The sequence below is a fragment of the Lathyrus oleraceus genome, chromosome 3 (genome assembly GCF_024323335.1).
Source record: "Lathyrus oleraceus cultivar Zhongwan6 chromosome 3, CAAS_Psat_ZW6_1.0, whole genome shotgun sequence".
In the NCBI taxonomy this organism is placed as follows: Eukaryota; Viridiplantae; Streptophyta; class Magnoliopsida; order Fabales; family Fabaceae; genus Lathyrus; species Lathyrus oleraceus.
In genome coordinates, this window is record NC_066581.1 from 498,998,294 (window position 1) to 499,015,930 (window position 17,637).

Sequence of the window (17,637 nt, forward strand, 5' to 3'; positions counted from 1 at the left end):
GAGAACAATTGCTCCGCTGGGGAAGGAAATAATACATCTTCCTCACCGCCGTCCAATAATGGAAGAAATCTTCAACCAAGGAGGGGATACAACCGTCAAGCTAGGATCAGGAAACTCCATTGGAGATGGACTGTAGGTGACCATACTGGAGATAGTCTGCTGACAAGCAACCCTACTGGGGATGAGCTGTAAGCCAACCAGCTAGGGATAACTACAAGTACCTCTGGAGAAACTGTCTTGGCTGAGGGAATCGGAAACGAATCTTACGCCGACACGTGCTATGCTGGGGATGAAAAGGGAACAAACCCTTCACTAACTGCTCTAGGCAACTACTACTGAGGAGATATCTGAAAGATATCTTCGCAGAGAACACATGCTTAATCCGCCGAGAACTTCTACTCATGCTGGGAAATTCTGCTCACTGGGAAAGACAAACTTCCTCATGAAAAGATAGCATATCAACTTTTATCAATCTATAAGGGATTTTAGATCAGTCCACACAAGGGATGACAACCATATAATTGATAAAACACAAATGCTAGTGCCTGATATTGAGGTATACACATCTCTAAAAGATCAAGGCCAAAACTCCAGATTTTCTGGGGAGCTGAGGATGCATCACTCTTCTCTGCGCTCGCTAGGGAGACAACCTGAAAGATGATGAAGAGGATACAAACATGCCAAAAATATGAACAAAAGTCTTACCCTTTTGGAGATCGTACTATCCTTGGGAGAGCACTGAAGACATTCCATTTATCTTTTCAGTCACTGTGAATGTTCACTTTGTTTAAGAAGAGTTTATAAAAACTTTGTTTGTTTAAAACAATGATATTTAGCAATTAAAACATGCAAACATTTGTTAAGCAGAAACAAATAAGAGTGCAAAGAATTGGATAAAGGCTCAAATTTATTTGATGGAATGGTAGTCTGCAAATGGAGAGACTCCATGGATCTTTACAAATTTGAAATTGGTGATATATATTGGAAAAAGGGCTACATTGAACATAATATCATTTCTCCACCAACTCTGAATCCAATGTATTTGAAGCTTCAGTTGACGATGACTGAGCGAGAATCTTTGACAGAAGACATTGTAGAACAAAGTCTTGTCAGGATGCAGTTACTTGCCAAATCCCTAATTTTTGTCTAAATTGCCTCAGGGTGAGGTACTCAATCTAGCGGGATACATATATTCATTTGTTCATGTCTCTAACTTTTGCGTGGACCGCCCTTTCGGGTTTTCAATCCACCGAGACGCTCATTTTTGCCTAAGCTTCCCTTTCGGGTTTTCAACTTAGCGAGCTATTCTGTTTTTATTTTTAGGCGAAGTATTTCTTGACTGCATCTGAATTCACAGGACGAGTGAAATCCTCCCCATCCATAGTTGTAAGTATCAAAGCACCGCCTAAAAAGGCTCTCTTAACAACATAGACCTTAATAGTTTGGAGTCCACTTGCCCCTGGAATCGGGCACGAAAGACAAAACTTTATTGAGCACGAGGTCTCTTTCTCGAAACACACCAGGCTTAACCTTCTTATCAAAGGCTTTATTCATCCTTTACTGATATAACTGACCATGGCACATGGCAGTTAATCTCTTCTCTTCAATTAAGTTCAGTTGGTCATAACGACTCTGGACCCATTCAGCCTCAGTCAACTTGGCTTCCATCAAGACTCTCATTGATGGGATCTCAACCTCTAAGGGGAGCACAACCTCCATGCCATATACAAGAGAGAAAGGGGTTTCCCCTGTTGAAGTACGGACGGATGTATGATAGCCATGCAAAGCAAATGGCAGCATCTCATGCCAATCTTTGTATGTAACAACCATCTTTTGGATAATCTTCTTAATGTTCTTGTTAGCAGCTTCAACAACCCCATTCATCTTGGGTCTGTAGGGAGAAGAATTATGATGCGCAATCTTGAACTCGCTACACATCTCTTTCATCATTTTGTTGTTCAAGTTAGATCCATTATCAATAATGATCTTGTCTGGCACACCATACCGGCATATGAGTTGATTCTTGATGAACTTCACAACCACCTGCCTTGTCACATTCACATACGATGTCGCTTCAACCCACTAGGGTAAGTAATGAATTGCTACAACAATAAAACGGTGACCGTTCGACGCCTTTGGCTCTATCATGCCAATAATGTCAATTCCACACATGGAGAAAGGCCATGGTGAAGAAATAACATTTAGAAGTATTAGGGGAATATGAATCTTATCCGCATAAATCTGACACTTGTGGCATTTCTTCACATATTTGCAGCAGTCGGACTCCATTGTCAGCCAATAGTAGCCTGCTCTCAACATCTTCTTTGCCAAGGCATGTCTATGGGAATGAGTACCAAATGAAACCTCGTGGACTTCAGTCATCAACAGGTCTGCTTCGTGTCTATCCATGCATCTGAGCAGAACCATGTCAAAATTCCTCTTATAAAGCACATCACCGTTGAGGTAAAAACTGCCAGATAATCTTCTCAAAGTCTTCTTATCTTTAACAGATGCCCCAGGCGGGTAAATCTGACTTTGGAGAAAGCACTTGATATCATAATACCATGGCTTATCATCTTTCACTTCTTCAACTGCAAATACATAAGCTGGCCTATCCAAGCGCATCACAGTAATATTAGGGGCTTCGTTCCAGTATTTCACCATAATCATCGAAGCAAGCGTAGCAAGAGCATCTGCCATCCGATTATCATCTCGAGGAATATGATAGAAGTGAACCTCAGTAAAGAAAGTTGAAATCCTCCTCGCATAATCTCTGTATGGGATGAGGCCAGGCTGATTCGTCTCCCATTCACCCTTAATTTGATTAACAACAAGGGCCGAATCACCATAAACATCAAGATGTTTGATCCTAAGATTAATACACTCTTCCAAACCCATAATACATGCTTCATACTCCACCATGTTATTCGTGCATTTGAAAGTTAGCCTTGCTGTGAAAGGAAAATGTGTGCCCTGAGGAGTAATAATCACTGCCCCAATACCATTTCCATACTAATTAACAGCACCATCGAACAGCATACCCCATCGGGAACCAGGCTCTGGCCCTTCATCGAGCGTAGACTTATCACAATCTTTCATCTTCAAATGCAGAATCTCCTCATCTGGGAAGTTGTACTGAACAGACTGATAATCTTCAATTGGTTGATATGCCAAGTCGTCTGCCAGGATACTACCTTTAATAGCCTTCGGAGCTCGATACTCAATGTCGTACTCAGATAACAACATCTGCCAACGGGAAATCCTCCCAGTTAAAGCAGGTTTCTCAAAGATATACTTGATTTGATCCATTTTGGATATCAACCAAATCGTATGATTCAACATATACTGGCGTAAGCGCTTAGCAGCCCAAGCCAAATCACAGCATGTAAAGCATTAAGTACCGAGACTCACAATCAGTGAACTTCTTACTCAAGTAGTATATTGCATACTCTTTCTTCCCTGATTCATCTTGCTGACCAAGGACACAACCCATGGAATCATCAAGCACAGTCAAGTACATAATCAATGGTCTCCCTTCAACAGGCGGAGACAGAATCGGAGGCTCTGATAAATACTCTTTGATACTGTCAAAGGAGTTTTGGCAATCCTCGGTCCAATTATGACGTTGATCTTTCCGGGAGAGCTTGAATATAGGCGCACATGTGGCGGTCATGTGGGATATAAATCTGGAAATATAATTCAAGCGGCCAAGAAAACCTCGGACTTGCTTCTCAATTTTGGGCGCAGGCATCTCTTGTATTGCTTTGACCTTGATGGGATCAACTTCAATACCTCTTTCACTGACGATAAAGCCCAATAACTTGCCGGAACGGACCCCAGATGTACACTTGTTCGGATTCAGACGGAGTTTGTACTTCCTCAAATGCTGGAAAAGCTTCAACAAGTGTTCTACATGTTCAACCTCCATTTTCGACTTTGCAATCATATCATCAACATACACCTCGATCTCCTTGTGCATCATGTCATGAACAAGGTAGTCATAGCTCATTGATACGTGGCTCTGGCATTCTTCAAACCGAAGGGCATCACTCGATAACAGAATGTTCCCCAAGGTGTGTTCAATGTTGTCTTCTCCATATCCTCGGGTGCCATTTTAGTTTGGTGATAACCGGAAAATCCGTCCATAAATGAAAAGACATTGAATTTAGTTGTATTGTCTACCAACATATCAATGTGTGGTACAGGCACAGGCACACACATTCGGACTTTTCCATCTTTCTTAGGCACAAGCACAATATTGGCCACCCATTGAGGATATGTAGAAGTCACCAGAAACCCCGAATCAATTTGCTTCTGAACTTCTTCTTTAATCTTCACTGCCATATCAGGATGAGTTCTTCTGAGCTTCTGCTTCACGGGCACACACTCAGGCTTCAACGGCAAGTAATGTTGCATAATATCAATATCTAAACCAGGCATGTCTTCATATGACCAGGCAAAAACGTCAACATATTCTCGTAGCATCTCAATCAACCCCTTCTTTGCAGACTCTTCAAGGAGTGCCCCAATCTTCACTTCACGAACACAATCTTCAGACCCCAAGTTGATCGTTTCCAGATTCTCAAGATGCGGCTGAATGATCTTCTCTTCGTGCTCAAGCAGACGGGTAATATCATCAGGAATCTCTTCAACATCATCTTCTTCGCCCTCAAATAAAGGGAACTCAAAGTTGGGAGATTGTGTTGGATCATTATGTTCAATGGGTTTGATCAACCTGCATAATGATTTTGAGTATAAAAGAGATTTCAGAATTCAAACAAGGCAAATCATTAAGCGGATGAAAAGATTGATTTTATTCTCTTTTTAGGGTTTTATGGTGATCACCAATGTCATGCAAAAAGCAAAAAGGAAAAATAATATGGAAAAACAAACATTTAACATGTGATTATTGAATGAGTATCATTGTATTAATCAAATATGTGCAAACAATGTCATCACTTCTCCTTTTGGCATAGGAGAAGGGTTTTCAAACAAAATGAACACATTACGTGGACTTGTGGATAACTGTTGGAACATCAACAGCGACCCAATTATTGCAGATTCCTCCAGGGATGACAAAATTTCCAAGATCCTCCTCTTCATCATCTTCAACAATGGCAGCAACCTCTTGATCTTCAACAGTGTGGATGAAACCACCACTCCGGAACAGCCCACACTCATTGGAAATACCTGAACAATACCTTATGCCAGCTCGGGATTTATTATCTTCCAGCTTGATCATTTGTCCTAAACCAGTAGTTGCACCATGCTCAATGGCCAACTTAGCATCATTGTAGGAAGCAAATGAAGAAGGTCCTTTCCTTGAAGGCTCAGCAATAGATAAGGCTTGGAACAGAGTCCCAACCTCATCCTCAGCGTTAATATAGGAAAAGGAAGACAAATGACTGACCAAGATAGCCTTCTCTCCCCCTATCACCACCAACTTCTTGTTTTTAACAAACTTCAACTTCTGGTGTAAGGTGGATGTCACGGCACCTGCCTCGTGAATCCATGGTCTTCCAAGCAAACAGCTGTATGATGGATGAATATCCATGACCTGGAAAGTGATCTGGAAATCACTAGGTCCAATCGTGATCGGGAGTTCTACTTCGCCGATCACAGTTTTCCGCGATCCATCAAACGCCTTAACTACCACTTCACTCTGCCTCATGTGAGGCCCCTAGTATGAAAGTTTAGCCAGAGTGGACTTTGGAAACACATTAAGCGATGATCATGTGTCCACCAGCACATTGGACAACGCATCATCCTAGCAATTCATGGAAATGTGTAGAGCCAAATTATGGTCTTTTCCCTCCTCGGGAAGATCAACATCACAAAAGCTCAAATTGTTACAAGCGGTTATGTTTGCAACAATGCTATCAAACTGTTCAATAGTGGCATCATGATCCACGTATGCCACGTCCAACACCCTCTACAAAGCTTCACGGTGTGGCTCAGAATTCATCAACAAAGGCATCACAAATATCTTTGATGGAGTTTGTAGCAGCTGATCAACAACATTGTATTCACTCCTCTTGATGAGCCTCAGCATCTCATCACAGTCCTCTCTCAAAATGCCATGCTGGCCAACCAGGACAGGAGTTTTCACAGATTTATCAACAGCAGGGTTAACACTCTTCACAACAAGTGCCAGATTGTTAGAAGAAGTCCCCACAGGACCGACAGGATTAACAACAGCAGTTCTCATGATATCTTCATGGGGTTTCGGCAACGCCGAGAAAACACGACCACTACGGGTCACACCACTAACGTCTGAGATACTCACAACAGAGGTGGAGGGCAACGGCGCATCCTTCCCATCTTCTAACATGACTACATTGTACCTGTAGGGAACAACTTTGTTAGATACGTACGGGACAGGGCCCGATGGTTTTATCACAAGAGATGGAGAAACTTTCTTCTTGCTGCCATCATATTTGACGACAATAGAGGTTGTGTAGAGCTTGCTGCCATCATATTTGACGACAATAGAGCTTCGTCAGAATCTACGTTATCTCTGTCAATCTGAGATTGTGTTGAAGTGACATCAGAGCTTCTAAGAGTCCTGGTCTTTTAGATTATCAGAGTTGATTCCAGAGGAAGTTTAGAGCTTTTGGTATTTTGTTGTCCTGTTTTGCTCAGAGTCAGAACTTCTAGAGCGTGCTTCTTCTTCAGATGCTTCTGATCTTCTAGTACTTTGTATCTGATTAGATTATGTATCTGATAAAGCGATCAGATTCCTTTGTCCTTGTTCAGAGTCCTGCACACTTAGAGAAATTTCGTTAGGGTGCCATTTTTGGTTTCATCCTTTGTTATCATCAAAATCCTGGAATCTATTGTAGAACTAATTTTGTTCTTACAATCTCCCCTTTTTGATGATGACAAAACAATCTTAATTAATAGATGAAACATTCAGATATAAGAATTTATCAGATCAGATAGAAGTGAGCTCCCCCTGTGATAAGCCTGGGAGTTCAGAAGTTCTTACCAGAGCTTCCATGCAATGATGTTTCTAGATACTCTTCTGCAAATATCTGAGTCAAAGAGAGTTAGATAGATTTTTATTGAATAATATGTTTGCAGAGTACTGAAGGATTTTGATATGTTTTCATCAGAGCTGTTTTTATTTCTCCCCCTTTGTCAGAATCAAAAAGACTTCGCAAAAATAAAGGAAATATATATATATATATATATATATATTATATATATATATATATATATATATATATATATATATATATATATATATATATATATATATATATATATATTATATATATATTATATATATATTCAGATATGAGCATAAACAACAGGAAGCCAAAACAAGCAGAAACAGATAGTAACAAGCAAAACAAATCCTAGGTGCCTAAGGGTTGGGAGGAGGAGGCATCCTCTGAAGCAGTTGGGTCAGCAGATTTTGGATGTTGGCGTTGACTGTGTCCTGTTGATCCAATCTGGCTCGGACTTCCTTCTGCTCCTTCTGAAGTTCCTCAAGAGTCTTGAGAACCAGAGGGATAAAGGTAGAGGACTCCCCCTGAGTCAGAGCATTCTGTTCCTCAACACGGCGAGCTTCAGTTTCAGCAGCGGCTTCAGCAGTAGCTTTTGCTTCAGCTTCAGCAGCAGCAGCGTCAGCTAGAGCTTTGGCTTCAGCTTCCTTAACCCTTTGAATTTCTTCTTGTCTTGCTTTTTCTTCTGCTTCCTTTCTGGCTTGTTCCTCAGCTTCTCTGGCTAAGCGCTCCTGTAGTCTAACTTCAGCGTCTCTGATGAAGTCGTTTCTGACTTGCTCAAAGAGGCTCTTCAGTTTAAAGGCTTCAGAGGTCATCCATCCAATAACTATGTTCCAGTGTGTCCTAACAGCTGAAGGATCATCACTAATGCCAGAGTTGATGGTCAGAGACTTGACCTTGTCAACTGATGCTCCTGCAAACAACATAATTACTTCCTCTAGGGTTGGCAGGGAGTTTTGTGGTTCAAATGGTAGAGGTGGAGAAGTGGGAGGGCTTAGGTTGAGAGTTTGTGGATCAGCGGAAGTGTTTGGAGGGGGTATGTCAGAGGTGTTTGGGTCAGAGGGTTGAACGTCAGATGGTGTTAGGTTTGGTTGTTCTGTGGGTGGTGAGGTTACTTCAGGTTCAGGTGGAGATTGTTGTGATTGTTGTGAGGCAAGGTTCTGAGTCTGAAGTTGGGCTAGAGTGGGAGAAGAGGGGTCAGAGGGTTCTGTGTCGGATGAGATGGTGAAGTAGGGGGGTGATTCTGGGGAAGAAGATGAACAATAGCCTTCTCAGTTATCACAATCTTGACTCCCAAAACATAAGAGACAATGAAGTGATCATCAGCGTCTGTGAATCTCCAGAATTCCTTCACAAGATTTGGGTAAACTGGACCATAGAGACGGTGAAAGTAGTTTCCCCAACCTTGTTTGTTGAGTTCTTCAGTGAGGTCTATGCCATTCCTTTTCATATTGTCAAAATCCACCAAGGATTCACATAAGACTTCCAGTTTTTCAAATGGCGTTGCAAGATGAATATGAGGCTCACGATCAAGAATGTGAGGCTCTTTGTAGATTGGTGTTGTGGTGACGCCTGTAACTGTTGGGTTGCTTGAGCTTTGAACTTGTTCGCTTGAACCCATTTGTTGAGAGAAGTTGTACACAACTTGTTATTGAGCATCCATGATGTTGATGAAGAACTGAGATGAAGATGAAGAACTGCTTGCAGAAATGCCTTGAGAGAACTGAGGTTTTAAGAGTGCGTGAGAGTGAAAAGTGTGCAATGTGTGAAATGAATGTGTTTAAATACCCAAATTAGGGTGCATGCAAAACGACACACAAATCAGAGTTTAGCACAAAACCAAGTTAGCACGTTTGGAGGGAAAAATGATTACAGCTCATAAATGATGTCTAATCCCAACAGCTGGTACAATGCTCGAGGAGATTTCAAGGGACTGTTCCTTGGTTACTGCTAGACAGTTGTCTAGAAGTTCCAAGGTCAGACGCAAGGCACTCCACGTGTTTTCTTTATCTGATCTTCAGGAATACCAAAGGATTGGTTCCTGGAGAATTCTAACTCAGATAACTTCTATCTTGGTAGAAGCATCAGAGTCAGAGGCAAAATCCATTGTGCTTACATCAGAGTCTCATTTTATAACTTCAGAGGCACAGATTATTCAGGGCAGTTTTGAATATTCAGATTTTCTAAAATAAAGAGGAATCTATCTTCAGCTAAGGGTTTAGTAAAGATATCGGCCCATTGATGATCTGTATCAATGAATTTCAATGTTACTACCCCTTTCTGAACATAGTCTCTGATAAAATGATGTTTTATTTTAATGTGCTTAGCTCTGGAGTGTAAAATGGGATTCTTACTTAAACAAATGGCAACAGTATTATCACAAAAGATAGGAATGTTACTCTCGAAAATTTGTAGATCCTCTAACTAATTCTTCATCCAAAGCATCTGAGTAGTGCACAGTGATGCTGAGATGTATTCTGCTTTTGCCGTGGAGAGGGCTATGGTTGAATGTCTTTTGGTGGCCCAGGATATCAGATTGTTTCCCAAGAGCTGACAATTTCTAGATGTGCTTTTCCGTTCCAATCTATCTCCTGCGTAATCTGCATCACAATAACCAGAAAGTCTATACTCTGATGTTTTCTCATACATTAGGACCAGGTTAGGAGTTCCTTTCAGATATTTGAAAATTCTCTTAACTGTTGTTAAGTGAGTTTCTCTAGGATCTAATTGAAATCTGGCACAGAGACAAACACTAAATAGAATATCAGGGCGAGTAGCAGTCAGATAAAGAAGGGAGCCTATCATACCACGATAGAGCTTCTGACAAACCTTTTTACTAACTTCTTCCTTTTCAAGAATGCAGGTTGGATGCATGGGAGTCTTTGCAGAGTTGCATTCAGCCATATCAAATTTCTTCGGAACATCTTTTATGTATTTGCTTTGATGAACGTACGTGACTTCTGAAGTTTGGTTGATTTGAATTCCTAGAAAGAACTTTAGTTCTTGCATTAAGCTCATTTCAAATTCTGCCTGCATTAGCTCAGAGAATTCTTGACATACAGAGGCGTTAGCTGAACCAAAAATGATATCATCAACGTATATTTGGCATATTATGAGATCACTGTTAAGGTTTTTACAGAAGAGTGTGGAGTCAACTTTCCCTCTGATAAAATTATGTTCCAGAAGAAAATTACTTAATTGTTCATACCAAGCTCTGGGAGCTTGTTTAAGTCCATATAAAGATTTCTTAAGTTTAAAGACATGTTCTGGATAATTTGGATTTTCAAAACCTGGAGGTTGGTTGACATACACTTCTTCTGATATATAACCATTAAGGAATGCGCTCTTGACATCCATTTGATATAGTTTGATAGAATGATTTATAGCGAATGATACAAGTAGGCGAATAAATTCTAACCTGGCGACTGGAGCAAAGGTTTCATTGTAGTCAATACCTTCTTGTTGACTGTAACCTTGAGCCACCAGTCGAGCTTTGTTTCTGACGACTTCTCCTTTCTCATTCAGCTTGTTTCTAAACACCCATCTGGTTCCGGTAACGTGAGTGCCTCTGGGCTTAGGAACAAGACCCCAAACATCGTTCTTTGTGAATTGATCTAGCTCTTCTTGCATGGCTAGAACCCCGTCGCTATCTTGAAGTGCCTCATCACAGGAGGTAGGCTCGATCAGAGATACTAGTCCCAGAGGAGTTTCTTCAGAGGCCTTGAAGGTGGACCTGGTTCGGACAGGTTCGTCCTTATTTCCCAGAATCAACTCTTCAGATATGTTGAGGCGAATTTTAGCTTTCTTTGGGATTACTAGGGAGTTAGTTCCTTTTGGAGTTTGACTGGCAGTTGCTTCTGGAGCTTCAATCTTCTCGTCAGATCCTGCAAGCGTGATCTCCAAATTTGCAAGTTTTTCAACTAGCTTTGACTTTTCAAGGGCAAGCTTATCATCAAATATGACATGAATTGATTCTTCCACAATTTTGGTTTCTGTATTGTATACTCTGTAGCCTTTAGAGCGTTCTGAGTATCCTAACATAATACCTTTTTGTGCTTTGGAATCAAACTTGTTCAGATGTTCCTTAGTATTTAAGATAAAGCAAGAACATCCAAAAGGATGAAAATATGAAATGTTTGGTTTCCTTCCTTTACACAGTTCATAGGGAGTCTTTTCCAGAATAGGTCTTATGGAGATTCTATTCTGAATGTAACACGCTGTATTTACAGCTTCGGCCCAAAAGTGCTTAGCCACATTTGTTTCATTGATCATAGTTCTGGCCATCTCTTGGAGTGTCCTATTCTTCCTCTATACAACTCCATTTTGTTGTGGAGTTCTAGGGCAGGAGAAATCATGGGATATTCCATTAGAGTCAAATAATTCCTCAAAAAAATTGTTTTCAAATTCCCCACCATGATCACTTCTGACTCTTACAATTTTAGAGTCAAATTCTTTTTGCACTTTGGAACAGAAGCTAGTGAATACAGAGTGAGACTCACTCTTGTGCTTTAGGAATTTCACCCATGTCCAGCGACTGAAGTCATCAACAATGACTAGTCCATACTTCTTTCCATTGACTGATGCTGTTTTCACAGGACCAAATAAATCAATGTGAAGAAGTTCCAGAGGCTTAGAGGTAGAAACATTATTTTTCTTTTTGAATGTTTTTGAACATTTTCCTTTCTGACAAGCTTCACACAGAGCATCTGAAGAAAACTTTAGCTTAGGTAGGCCTCTGACTAACTCGAGTTTATTTAGCTGGGACAATTTCCTCATGCTAATGTGGCCCAAGCGTCTATGCCATACCCATTGCTCTTCGTGAACAGACATCAGACATTTCACATTTTGTTCTTTTAAATCAGAAAGATTTATTTTATAAATATTGTTTTTCCTCTTGCCTGTGAATAGGACAGACCCATTGTTTTGATTTATGGCTTTACATGTCTTTTGATTAAAGATTACATCATAACCGTTATCACTTAATTGACTTATGGATAACAGGTTATGCATTAATCCTTCTACATAAAGGACATCAGATATAAAGGGAAAAGTACCATTACCAATAGTTCCGGAGCCTCTGATCCTTCCTTTCTGATCTCCTCCGAAGCCTACGAACCCAGCATCTTTAAGTTCCAGGCATTGGAACATAAACTTTCTTCCCGTCATGTGTCGCAAGCATCCAGAGTCCAGGTACCATGACTGGTGTTTGAACTTTACTGCATAAGATATCTGCAACATAAACAATCTTATCCTTTGGTACCCAGAGTCTTTTGGGTCCTTTATGATTAGTTTTCCCAGAGTTTCTTATCACTTTGGGTTTTCTAGCATTATCAAATTTTTGCTCTTGTGTGTGTGTGTGTAGTGATATGAGAATGGAGATTTAGGTTGGTAATTAGTATAAGTTTTATCTTCACTAGGATCATACCCAATTCCTCTTCTATTGTTTTGACTGTCTCCATAAATCATGGATGCCATAATACTCCTCCCTATCCCATTTTTCAGAAACTTTTGAAAAGCTTTTTCATATTTATAAATTATTGTGTTTGAAGTTTGTGGAGCTTGAGATAACGCTTCTTCAAGTTTTGAGCAATTTTTCTTTGTTGCATCTCTTTCTAATGTCAAAGATCTGTTTTCATCTTTTAGTTTTGAAATGGTTTTCTCAAGTTTGCCACATTCTTCAAATGTTTCTTCAAGAACGCCTTTTATAGCTTTAAAATTTTGTTTTAGTTTCTTATATGAGCTGAGAGTTCCAGACAAACATGATTCTAGGTCAGATCGAGAGAGTTCAGAAAATACCTCTTCTGATTCAGATTCTTCATCTGAGGTGTTCCTGGATGTGGTGGCCATGAGCGCCATATTAGCCTGTTCATCAAAGTCAGGTTCTGATGAGTCAGATTCGCTATCATCCCAGGTAGCCATCAATCCCTTTTTGGTTCTGAGGGAATTTTTCTTGAAGCTTTCTTTTCTGGAACTGTGTTTCTTTAACTTGGGGCACTCATTCCTGTAGTGACCTGTTTCTTTACATTCATAACAAGTAACATCTTTGTTAGTTTTACCTTTTGAGGATGATTCTGATCGATCCCCTCTGGGTCTTGGTCTCCTGAAGTTATTATTCCTCTTTTTCCAGAGTTGTTTTACTCTTCTGGTCAGGAGGGATAATTCTTCTTCATCATCAGAATCTTCCTGTTCAGAGTAATCAGCATCTTCTGTTTCGGCCTGGAAGGCTTTGTTTCTGTCAGACTTGCACCTTTCAGATCTGGACTTTAATGCTACAAACTTGTTCTTCTTCTGAGGCTCATCTTCCTCCAGTTCTATCTCATGACTTCTGAGTGAACTGACAAGCTCTTCAAGGCTGATGTTATTCAGATCCTTTGAAAGCTTTAAGGCAGTGACCATGGGTCTCCACTTCTTTGGCAAGCTTCTGACTATCTTTTTGACATGGTCTGCAGTTGTGTATCCTTTGTCTAGTACTTTGAGACCTGCAATAAGAGTTTGGAATCTAGAGAACATTACCTCTACAGCTTTGTCATCCTCCATTTTGAAGGCTTCATATTTCTGGATTAGAGCCAGAGCCTTTGTTTCTTTGACCTGAGAGTTTCCTTCATGAGTCATCCTCAGGGAGTCGAGTATATCTTTAGTTGTTTCCCTGTTGGTGATTTTTTCATACTCATTGTAAGATATGGCATTGAGAAGTATCGTTATGGCTTTGTGATGATTCTTGAAATCGCACTTCTCATCATCTGTCATCTTACTTCTGGGAAGTTTAACTCCAGCATCTGTTATAGGAGGTTTGTATCCATCTGTGACAATGTCCCAGAGATCAGCGTCATAGCCTAGAAAGAAACTTTCAATTCTATCTTTCCAGTAATCGAATTTCTCTCCATCAAAGACACGAGGCTTAGCATTGTAACTGTCTCTTTCATTTGTGTGGGCCATAGTTTTTCTCGTTCTGGATCTCTCTACACAGTTAAGTGTTTGATTAGAAAATCAATAACAGAGTCGAAGCTCTGATACCAATTGAAGGTGAGAAAAACAAGAAAGGGGGGTTTGAATTGTTTTGGAAAATAAGCGCTTTTGCAGAATAAGAACACACAGGATTTTATACTGGTTCGCTTATAACACAAAGCTACTCCAGTCCACCCGGCCAAGGTGATTTCGCCTTCAAAAAGGACTTAATCCACTAATCTTGAAAGATTATTACAACCAACGTCTAAGAGAAAGATCTCTTAGTCCTCCCAAGTATACAGACTACGCATAGTCACTTGAGGAACAAAATCAATTTAACAAAAGGAATTTGTAATCTAAAGTGCTTCTAAGATTAAGCAAATATTACAGCAAGTAAAGCAAGCAAGTGTTTTCACGTATGAGCAACAACTCGTGAAAAACTAAGAGAGAGGGTAGAGAATTTATGTGCGTTCAGGTGTGTCTCTCACTGAAGTATGTTGTCCTTTATATAGTGGTGAAAGGACCGTTGTAGTGATGGCAGAATATTTGTCTTTGATGAGAGTTTAATGCCATTACTTTTGTGTTTCTTTCCATAACCAATTTGTCTCCCTGAATAACTTCTTTCCAAATATACTTTCTTTCCATTTGAAGTTGTTGTTTCCGTTACTCTTTCTAGATTTGGAGAACCTTCGTCAGAATCTACATTATATCTGTCAATCTGAGATTGTGTTAAAGTTACATCAGAGCTTCTAAGAGTCCTGGTCTTTTAGATCATCAGAGTTGATTCCAGAGGAAGTTTAGAGCTTCTGGTATTCTGCTGTCCTGTTTTGCTCAGAGTCAGAACTTCTAGAGCGCGCTTCTTCTTCAGATGCTTCTGATCTTCTAGTACTTTGTATCTGATTAGATTCTGTATCTGATAAAGCGATCAGATTCCTTTGTTCTTGTTCAGAGTCCTGCACACTTAGAGAAATTTCGTTAGGGTGCCATTTTTGGTTTCATCCTTTGTTATCATCAAAATCCTGGAATCTATTATAGAACTAATTTTGTTCTTATAGTCCTTACCCCTCAGAGTCTTCAGTTCCTTGCGTAGCTCAAGGAATTGGTCTTTCATCTCGTCCATCTTCTCGTAAACATTTGGGCCCTCAGATGGCTCAGAATGATAGATGGTGTCTTCAACTCTTGGCAAGGTGTGCATAACGGGAGGTGGCACATAAATGACCGGGCTAGATGCCGGCAGAGAAGCGAGAGTCGGAGCAAAACCCTCGGGCACAAAGTTAACGGGCATTCCCAAGGGGAACCCGGCTGGCATAGTAGGAACAAAATGAGTTGTGGCAGCAGGCACAGTAGAAGAGGCTACCTCTGATATAACCATCCTCGCGGGAGGAGTTGCAGGAGTTGGAGACGATTGGCTTTAGGCAGCCAACGCTGACTCCATCATGGCAGTCATCCTAGCTATCTCATCCTTCAGTTCTCGGTTCTCTTATTCTAGATGCTCCATGATCTTTGGAAAATTGGCTCTCGTGTTATACCGGTGCGTCATCTTGTCTTCAAAATAAATGAAGAGTAAAGAGTTAGACCACTGAGCTGAATAAAACCTGCTTATGCATATGATGCATGCAATGTTTGTGCATATGATCTGTTTTTATTTGAGGAACTTAATAGAGATCTATTTTCAAATATTTGAAAATATTAATCTTTTAAGATATATAGGGAATACTCATAGCAATAATATTTGGAAAGTTTTTACACCAATGAAGAAGTACATTTTTGGTAACCAAATACAATACAAGAAGAAAGGAGAAATAACATCCTATGGAGCCCTAGAAACAATCGTCCAAAGCTCTCGAGATCGGAAGCTAAGCTGCACGAAGCCTCTTCACCTCTCTCTCATAAGCTGCTTCCATATCAGCCTTCTCCTTGGCGAGTCGATCATACTTCCTCTTCCAAAACCTGGATGATTGAGGAAGAAGAGAAGTAACCACATCATCAGGATCATCAATGACCTGATGCTCCAGAAATTCTATCACTATATCCTTATCTCTAAGCTGCTGAAGAAGTTCTTCTTGCTCACGAACCCAAGCACGCGAACGGTCTTCGTTTCTCAACTCCTCTAATCCTTGGTTAGGGAGGGTTGGTGGCCCAACCATAACCATAAGGGTAGGTCTTGGATAATCATAGGGCATGCGGTACTCAAGAGCTCTCTTCCTCACCCAAGCGATGTAGGGTTCCAAAGCAATGCAATTCTTCGGACCAAGCTCTTTCCTTCCCTTCCTATTCACTTTGCGCCAGGCGCGGACCATCCTCTCCTTCAAGTTATGGGGATCTTTACCCTCTTGAAAGAACACACCTTCTAACAGAATGTTCTTAGGTTTATCCTTTAAGGGGAACCCAAGCTGACGGCGAGCTAAAACAGGGTTGTAGTTAATTCCGCCAGATGTACCAAGAAGAGGCACATTGGAGAATTCACCACAAGAGTCAATAGTCTTAACACCATCATACACACGGATATACCAGAAGATATCATCATTAGTGAGAGACATAAGTCTCATAGACCACCGTAGACATCCCTTGTTCTCCTTGAAGGCGAGCGTCTGAGGCAAGGGCGAAATAAACCACTTGTACAACAGAGGCAGACAACACACAATGGATCCACCACCCTTTGGATTCCTCATATGCAAAGAGAAATAAGTGTCACCCAATAGAGTCGGAACGGGATTAAGCGTAGAGAAAATCCTCATAGCATTCACATCCACAAAATTGTCGATATTGGGGAATAACACTAGCCCATAAATAAGAAGTACAAATATGGCTTCAAAGGCGTCCTCACTCATGGCCTTCCCAAACAAAGTAGCTTGGGCAATGAGAAAATCAGATGGGAGACCTTGAATTCCACCTTTGGTAGTCATATGAGCAACAATCTCAGATATATCTACATGAAGCATATCAGCAATCTCTTGGGAAGAAGGAACCCTTTCCAAGCCACTGAACGGCAACTGATCTAGAATAGGTATACCCACAAGATAGGCATACTCCTCAAGTGTAGGCAAAATCTGGAAATTCGGAAAAGTGAAGCACAGATACAGAGGATCATAGAACTACACTAGCACACTCATCAGACCTTCATCCTTGGCAAGTCGTGTTCTCTGAAACTGTACTTCTTCGTATTCCTTCTTTGCTTATCCATGTCTGAAAATTTGCAAATAGACCTCTTAAGTTCCTTGAAAATTTTCTTTAGGATGATATGGATGCCAATGAATGCATGAATGCATGGATGCAACAATCACACTCAAGGATCAAGCAAGTCACACCATACAAAGGTCACGGGATGGATCAAGTCATCTTCAATATAAATCATCCATTTTGGTGGATTATGGTTTACACCTTATCAACACCCAAGTTCCATTGATATTAAGGATATACGAGAACGGATCAACCGCGAATCAAGGGTTTGTTGCAAGTCGCGAGCATGGAGTCTCGGTTAAGAACCACCCAATGGGAGTGTACTATGGTTAAACCTGACAATCATGTTCTAAAAAGGTCCTCATAGTCATCATCTCATCTTTCGGATATTATCGGATAAAACGACTACTCGTATTCTAAAAATATTCTCAAGAGAGACTCTTATGAGTGTAGTATCGCGTAACGATCGTATCAAATCTTACACTTGAACGACCTTCGCACT